Source organism: Arachis ipaensis, chromosome B1 (genome assembly GCF_059453495.1).
Source record: "Arachis ipaensis isolate K30076 ecotype BB chromosome B1, ASM5945349v1, whole genome shotgun sequence".
NCBI lineage: Eukaryota > Viridiplantae > Streptophyta > Magnoliopsida > Fabales > Fabaceae > Arachis > Arachis ipaensis.
In genome coordinates, this window is record NC_142436.1 from 25,415,015 (window position 1) to 25,424,796 (window position 9,782).

Sequence of the window (9,782 nt, forward strand, 5' to 3'; positions counted from 1 at the left end):
CTTATTTAACTGTTGCATCTTCTCTTGAATTATTTTGGGTGCTTAGTGACTTGTTTTATTTTGGATAGGTAATATTATTTATATCAATGCCAATCTTTTATACCTGTATTACTTTTACATTGACATGAATTTATATTATCTCTCCTTACCCACACTCTCTTCCCTATTTTTGCAAACTTTTGCATTCTTGATTTGCCATGTACTTCTACTGTTTTCTCATTTGCATGTTGTAGCTACCATGTAATTGAGACCCTCATTATCTGGCATTAACCCAACCATATTTTATTTTATCTTTATTTCTGGGTTACTGTTCTTCTTTTTCTCTTCTTTCAGGCTGACCACCGAAGACAGAAAAAGGGAGAAACTCCTAAAAGGGGAGACAAACAAGTCCATCTGCACAATCCTTGAAGAAAAGCATCAGTTGGAATAACCCGTCCACCTGCACATCTCAGCATGCACCGAGGACGGTGCAATCTTTAAGTGTGGGGAGGTCGATACCGATCTCCATGGGTTAGTTACTCTTCTATCTCAACACCAATGGTTTATTTTCCTTGTTAGTTATTGCATTTGCATGTTTGATTGCATGCTTATTTGATTTTGTGCATATTTTACCACTTGGTTGAAGTAATATTTTCTTTTTCAAGAAACCTTTTAAGAGCATTTCACTAATTTGAATAAAATTTAATGTTACACTTGTTTGAAGAAATATTATACTGGAACATGGTTTAGAGCTCGAACACACAAAATCTGTGAGATTTTTGAGCCTATTTGAATTGGTTGCATTTTACCAACCAATATTTTATTTTTGGTGTGTGTTTTTCTCTCTAAAATTGTGATCTTTGTCTTGCTTAATTCTATATTTCTATAGTTTGATGTATGCATACACTTACATGATTGAGGCCTTTGTTTCACTGAGCTTACATACCCATATGGCCTTACCCTTTCATTATTCTTTGCAAACCAATGTTGAGCCTATTATACCCCTTTGTTCTTTACTTTAGCACATCATTAACTCTAAGCGGAAAACAATAATGTCCTTAATTTGAATCCTTGGTTAGCTTAGACTAGTGAGAGTGCTCATGAATTAAGTATGGAGAAAGTTGAATTTGGAAACATTTGGTTTGAGAATTGAGTATGTTAGAATTTTCTGAAAATGTGAAAAAAAATGTTTAGGACATGATTCATGCATCCAATAATTTAATCATATGCATTGAGAAAAAGAAAAGAAAAGAAAATATATATATATATATATATATATATATATATATATATATATATATAAAAGTGAAAAAAAAGAGCAATTAAGCAAAAAGGGGACAAAATGCCCCAAAGTAAGTGGTGAAAGCAATGCATATGTACTGTACTTGAAATTAGAATGCACGAATACGTGGAAAACATGGTTAATGGATAGTTAGATGTGATATTATGATTACATGGATTGTCTAAAGTTAGGTGGAAAGTTTAAGTTAATTAAGGATTCAGATTTTAGTCCACTTGGCCAAATACAATCCTACTTTGACCCTAACCCCATTACAACCCTTAAAAGACCTCTTGATATGTGTATCTGTGCATTAAATTTATGTTGATTGTTAGATGAAGAGCAAGCCTTAGAAAGCAAGGTTAGTAGAGAATTGAGAGAGTCGGACCTTAAACACTTGAGTGATTAGAGTGTATACACTTCCGGTGAGGGTTCGACGCTCGATTCCTTGTTCCCGGCTTTCATGAGCTATTTTCTTCTTGCAAGTATATTTGTACTCTATTTTGTAATTTGAATTAGTGAAATCCAATTCATATTTGTTCTTGGAAGATTTATTTACTTTTAACCAAGTAGGTAGAAACATTTTGCATGTAGTTACATTCATATAAGATAGGTTGCATTTCATACATTCTACCATTTCTCTTCACTTCTTTTATAGCTTCTCTTGAGCTTAGCATGAGGACATGCTAATGTTTAAGTGTGGGGAGGTTGATAAACCACTATTTTATGGTTTATCTTATGCTTAATTGAGTGGTTTTTATCAACTCTTTACCCATTTATTCATACTAATCGCATGCTTTATGTTTTCTTTCCAGATTTTGTGCTATGATTGAAAACATGCTTCTTTGGCCTTTATATTGCTAATATTAATCCTCTCTTATCACCATTAGATGCCTTGATATGTGTGTTAAGTGTTTTCAGAGATTACACGGCAGGAATGGCTTAGAGGATGGAAAGGAAGCATGCAAAAGTGGAAGGAATACAAGAAACTAAAGGAACTGCTAAAGCTGTCCAACCTGACCTCTCTGCACTCAAACGGTCATAACTTGAGCTACACAGGTCCAAATGATGCGGTTCTAGTTGCATTGGAAAGCTAACGTTTGGGGCTTCGATTTGATATATAATTTTTCATAGTTGCACCGACGTTAGGCGATGCAAACGCGTGAATGACGCGCCCGCGTCGTATCTGCGAATTGCAATCCGCGCGAACGCGTGGACGATGCCTCCGCGTCACTTTCCCGAGACCTGAACGTAACAGAAACCGCTGGGAGTGATTTCTGAGATGTTTTTGACCCAGTTTTTAGCCCAGAACACACAGATTAGAGGCTATAAAGTGGGGGAATGCATCCATTCATAATCATGCTTTTCATAATTCACTTTTCATAATTTAGATGTAGTTTTTAGAGAGAGAGGTTCTCTCCTCTCTCTTAGGTTTTAAGATTAGGATTTCTCTTAAAGGATTTAGGATTCAACTCTTCATCAGGTTCAATATTTTTTTTACTTTATATTTATCTCTTATTTTCAGATACTTTAATGCTTGTATTAGTTATGTTGCCTAATTGGCTTATGAACTTTTCCATGTTAAGATTTGAATATTTTATTTAATATAATTGAGGTATTTCAGATTTATCACTTCTTCTATTGTTTGTTATTAATTAATGTTCTAAGTTGGATCCTAACTTGATTTTAGAGTTGATTAATATTCGGAGACCCTTGAGTTGAATTACTCAAGAGTTAAATTGTAATTGGGTTTATCGTTGGCTGGCTCTCTAGTCACTAACACTAATCCTTCCCAAGGGAGAGAATTAGAACTTGTGAATAGAAGTAGACTTCCAACTTACTTGACTTTCTTTTACTTTACTTGGTAAAGGATAACTAAGTAGAAGCAACCTTCAATTATCAATCGATCTTGAGAAAAATCCAACAAGGATAGAACTTCCGATTAATCTTCTCCGGGTCAAGGTTTTTAATTTAATTACAATAAAATTTCTTATTTATTTTTATTGCTTTAATTTATAAATATACCTGTGTCCATTGCCCAAACTCCAAAACTCCAATTTACAAACTCATAACCAATAATAAGAACATACTTCCCTGCAGTTCCTTGAGAAGACGACCCGAGGTTAAATACTTCGGTTATCAATTTATTTAGGGGTTTGTTACTTGTGACAACCAAAACGTTTGTAAGAAAGGTTGATTGCTTGGTTTAGAAACTATACTTGCAACGAGGATTTATTCTGAATTCTAAACCATCAATCTTCAGTTCTTCACATACATTTTATAAAAAAATTTAACTAAGTTGAAAACATGCAGAATTTCAATTTTGAATCCTAAACTTCCGACGCGCATAACTTTTTTGTTTTAAATCATTTTTCTTCCGTTCTTCAAACGGCGTAAACTTCACGGACCCAATTTTCATTTGAAATAAGTTTGAAATAATTTGGGATCTAGAAGCCAACTTATGGCTCACCGAAGTTCGGCTAAAAATCAAATTTTTACAAAGTTTACCAAACCTCTATTTTCACCAATCTCATAACTCAATACCAAAACTCTAAACTTTTTGACAGCATCTAAACATACCAATTCACATTTCAATGTTCAATTCATTCCATATTATCCTAATACACAACTCCAATAAGCATAGCATCTTCAACTCACAATCATATACTCAACTATCATCATCATGGTTCATCATTATCAACAATTTACAAATTTCCATATCATCAACCCATTCCCAAATCAACAATACAATTCAACAAATACCACGACATCTATAACACAAGTCCTCATTATCATCAATCATCATTACACATTATAACAAGTTCAACCTTTCACTGAAGCCACTGACATTTATCAATTTCACCATGTTCAGCTTATCCTAAGTTGTTTAGCCTAAGTTTTCACGACACCGTACATATTATATACGAGAGGCCGATTTCTCTCCTATGCTCGAAACGCCACAAATGACCACCGTTGCATAAAACCCAAAGCTCCAAATCTCTCCAAACAGAAAATTTAGCTTTCAACTCAACAAATTTGCCACCGATACATATAATTTCATCTAATATCATATAAACACCACTAAATCAATATAGGGTTTGCTATATACACAATTTCACAAGGTTTAAAAATTTCTCACCTTATCAACGGTGAATTGGGACAAGGCCCAGTGATTCTGCACTACTTGAGCACACCTAACATCATTAAATCCAAAATCTCAAAGTCCAAGAACCTAATATTTTTGAATTTAAGGAGAGAGATACTGGGAGAGAAATAGCTGTTTTCTTACCAGTTGTTGGGTGGGTTTCGTAGAGAATTTCGAGAGAAACGTGTGGCTGCTGACGGCTCATCAATCGGAGTTCCGGATCAAAAGTTATTGGTGATTTAATATTGTGGTGAATAATGCCAAACCCCATTCTTCTCTTCTTCTTCTCAGCTGGGTGGAGTTCAAATGGGGAGAGATTTGTGGCTGAAAAGCCTAACTTTGGGTTTATATATGTTGAGCTTTGGACCCAATACGGGCTCGGTTCGGTTCGGTTTGGTCTATTTGGTTCAATTTTGGGTCAAATTTTTTAAAATTAGTGTCACATTTCTTATTTTAATTTTCTCTATCTCTTTAAACTATAAAATTCTATTTTCTAATTTGCTAGAAAATAATTAATTTATTTGCTAGTTATTTACTAATTTCTCGAATTTTACACGCACCGTTTGAAATTAGATCGGATTGGATTGGATTGTTTAAAAAAATTTAAAATTTAAGTTTACCAGTGAATTTACCGTGGGTTAAATACGCCGGTAGTTATTAATTTAATTATTATTAAATTTATCGAGAGATAAATCTAACGATAAAAATTATTGATAAAATTTTTTTGTTGATAATTAGCAGCGGATGAAAAAATCTGCCTATTGTTAGATTTATTCTAACGATAAAGAATTACCAGTGGATATTGTTAATAAATTCACCAATAAATCCAATAATATCCAACAAATTTTTTGTAGTGTATAATTGAGTCTCTATATTAATTAAAAATGTTTAATCATCAACTCCTTGCTAGTTGTGATTTTTTAGAAAAACATGCAATAATTTTAGATTATTTGCTTCTAGAATATTTCACAATCAACCTTAAATCGATTACAAAAACAAATATTCCAAGAATATTTCGTATCTTTTAACAAAATCATAGTTAACAAGGGCCAAATTGACAATTTTTTCAATTTTTATCTGAAATATAGAGATTCAATTATAAATATTTAACTCGTAAAAAATTAATTAAAAATTTAATAATATTATAAGAATCGATAAAATAATTAAGCTTATTAAATTGGAGTTTTATGTTTAAATTAAAACATTTTAATCAAGTTTACAAAAACAAAATGGCATGATGATCTAATTCTGGGTCTTTTATAAAATATCCCTTTTTATATCTAGTGTATTTTATCATGTAAAAATAATTTTTTAGAGGTTTAAAATATTGCTTTCCTTTTTTGAAATCTATTTTATTAAAAACTAAAATTTCCAAAGTAACCAAGCAATAACGAAGGTAACAACCATGGTGAAAAACTGCAGGCAATTAATATCTTAAAGATTCCGATATGTGGGTCCCCTGTAAGTTGGATTAGCTAGAGACGACAATTTCCACCCAAAATACTTGATGTTGATAGTTTAAGGCCCAAGCAGTGACACTTAGTTAAAAAAGAGAGAAATATTTTTAAAAAAGAAAGTTACTTGCTTGGCAATCCTTACCCCTCAAATCAAAACGTATGGGCATCTCAAGTACAGAACTTCATGTATAATCAGATTATATAGCATCGAACAATACGGAGGTAGATCATATCATACAAGCACCACTAGGGTTAGTTTGATGATAAATAAACAAAGGTGGAAGTACAAAAGATTATTCCTTCATGATGAGTGGTTGATACTTGAAACCCCATCCTTAAATTATCCAAGCTACAAATATCATGGTTGGGTTGGATATGAGTGGACATGCAATGTGTATTATTGTATCAAATTAGTAATTACTGACTTTAATTAGTATCCAACAATATAAAACTACCTTATCAACCAGTTAAATATAAACAGGTGCATTTATATGCTTGTAAAGTGAATTTATAAATGTAAAAAAATTAGTAAATTATTACACTAAATTTTCTCCTTTAAAAAAAATCTAAAAATGACAATAATTCTTTTTTCTTTATTCATGTGTTATTGTCCTCATTTTTCAGGAAGATAATTAGTGTTAGAATTTTTTATTGAAAAAATTACTCTAAAAGATCGTTAAAAATTTTAATTATTAAAAGGAATATTTGATACATTTTTTATTTATAACATAAATTTATTTTTCCAATCCACCAATTCACCATTAGTAAATTCTGTAACTTTTATTTAACTCTTTTACAACTCTTTAATCATCATTGTGATAAAATGTATGAGCAATGTGATTTGAAAATCTTGTTATGACTCTGGAATCTTTTTTTCTCCCTCTTTCTCTTTCTTGCAACGATGTCTTTCTGCATCAATTCAATTTATGAACCTTATTTTTTGAGTTCTATTTGAATTTGTATCATAAATAACTTCACTATTTCACTTCATATCCCAAAAGCCAACGAATTTGGATCCTCTAAATAATTTTGAATTTTCACTTTAAAAGGTAAAGTGTGACTTTTCACCGTTTATTTTATAGGTGAGACTAAAAAAATATAAAAAAAAACTATTCAAAAATAAAAGATCACACTTTATCCTTTAAAATAAAATTAAAAATTTAGAGAATTCAAATATAAAATCAGCAGTGCACAAAAAAGGCAGGATAAGAATTAAGAGAGAAAAAAAATGAATATTAATTAATTTACTTATGGCATAGAGTGAACAATTTTTTGTTTTTTACTGAGCAATATAATTTGCTTATTTCCATGGGAGTTTCAACTGCAATGAAAGAAAATAATAGAATAATATAACTCATCAATCACCCGGAAAGACCAATCACTTATACCAGTTCGGCGGAAAAACAAATGGCACTGGAGAAAATTCAGTCTAGAAAATGGAATGTAACTATGTAAGAGTTAACAATAATTAAAACTCATACCAGTGTGGGGGGCACATAACTTTTTTCCTCTGATCCATGTGGTATCACGCAACAAGTTTGAATCCTTCTCTCTTTCTTTAATTGAATTTCTTTTGTTGTCAACATGGTACTAATTTAAAATTTAAGTGAAATCAAAATTGAAGAGTTAAAAAGAAAATAATCTAAGGTATATTTGTCTTTTTATAAAAAGTATTTGGTATTTTTTTAAATATTATAAAAATTAATCTTTTAATAATTTTAATATAATTTTTTTTAATAATTAAATTTTTTTATGGTCTTTTATAATAATTTTTTCTTATTCGTTGGAGATAAATTTCTTTAATTTTTTTTTGCATTGAATACATAAAAAAAACTTTTTGTCTTTTTCACTTTCACATTCTTAACCAATGTCGTTTGAACTAAGTGCAAAATAAATCAAACTTAAAGCAAGAAATTGATGATCTTCAATTGCATAAGGAGGAATCAAACTACGAGGATCGGGAGCTAATGGGGTACCAAAGTGGAGGAAAAGAGAGAGAATTGGAGAATGGATATGCCATTGATGAAAGTTATTGGAAAAAAAAAAGTTAGATGCAAGCTATGAAGCACGGACACTTCTCTGAGTTATCGTGTCCGTGTGTCGGACACATTTCGAACACGACACTCATCGACACTTGTCCGACACGCGTGTCTGCTGTGTCCAACTCTGTCTTAATAAAAAATAAAAAATCCTTCTACAGACACGTCTGGACACACCTAAATACTATCACGTGTCCGCGTGTCCAGTCTTGTTTTTAACATATATTCTAAAAATAAATTTAGATATAGTATATATTATTATTTATTAAAACAAAAAATATTTTAAATACTTGATATAATTAAAATAAGACATTAAAAATAATTAAAAATTTTAATTTATATTTTAATATTAATAAAATATCAAATATCATTACAATTTATCTAAAAAATACTTTATATTTTATATATATGCGTGTCCCCGTGTCATGTAAAATTTTAAAATTCGTGTGTCGGTGTGTCCCGTATCCGTGTCAGTGTCCGTGTATCATAGGATGCAAGTAGATTCGTGTAAAACTTGAAAAATTGTTTAGTCAATTATTTATTAAAATTTGGATTTAAGATGCTTTAAACCACTCGTTTTGAGTTAATTGATTAAATATTCAAAGTTTTTAATTTAAAAATTTACAGATAAGATTTTAATTCGAAAAATTATTTAGAGTGCGAAAATATAATTATTTTTGTAAAAATGAGTTATACTATCTGTAACACCCTACTACACAGAGTTTTATGTCTAGGACGTAAATAAGAGGTGGTGAGACATGATGACCTCTAAAAAAATATGTATATAAATATAGTCGAAAGAAATTATAACTAGAAGTCTTGAAAAAGAAGTTGAACAAAACACCAACAGAAAGGCGCATCACTCACAATTGGATCAACACAGAAAGGTAGATAAAATTGAACGAAAAAGGATCAAATATAAAACCAGAATTCCAAAAGATACAAATAACAAGCTCTGGACTCTGAAGCAAAGGCCGGTCAGAATATATATATATATATATATATATATAACCCGAAAGCATCCCAAAATATAAAACAGACACCTGTTTCTCCAAGTCGACCTTTAAAAGGGTCAAGGTACAAAATATACAATGCAGAGAATCTATATATATATATATATACACGTAAATAAAATACAAACACTAAGTCCCAAGAGTTCTTCGCTTCCACGAGTCTCCAGAATGCTCAGTGCGGTGCCTCTCGACCTGCATCTAAAAAAATAGTACATGTATGGAATGAGAACCGGGAGTTCTCAGTATGGTAAAGGTGCCCGCATAGTTAATATATAAGGTCCCAGAAAAGACAAAGGCAATCCTAGAACTTTGACACTTAGATTTAAACTTAAGATCTGACTAAACCAGAAATTATATAAAACTATCTAATGTATTCAAATTCTAAGCTTAACTTTAACCTAACACTTCATTTTCCGTCTCCTCCAACCCTCCGAATCACTGGTGGAACTACCCTCAACGTCACCTCCGCCAGCATGAGGGATCTTTCAGTTGCAAACACATACAAAACATACAAAGAAGGCACAAATATAGATAGCAGTTACAGCAAGTAGAACAAATAGCAGATATTCAGAGCTAAGCAGTTAAGCAAACCAAAACAATGCACACTCAAGCAAAACATACAAATGCATATGATGCATGGCTGTCCTACTGGCACTGAGCCCATGAGCTCACGTGTCAGTTACTTTACCAGAACTCGACACATCCGGTAGCTAACCCGGATATCGTTCTCTTGAAAACCGGTAGGCAGGTACACCACCACGATCCATACCTGGTGAGCGGTACACCACCATGATCCCCACCATTGCGAGCAGTACACTACCAAGATCCTCCCAAGATTTTCAATTGGAAAACACACACTCATGGGCGGTA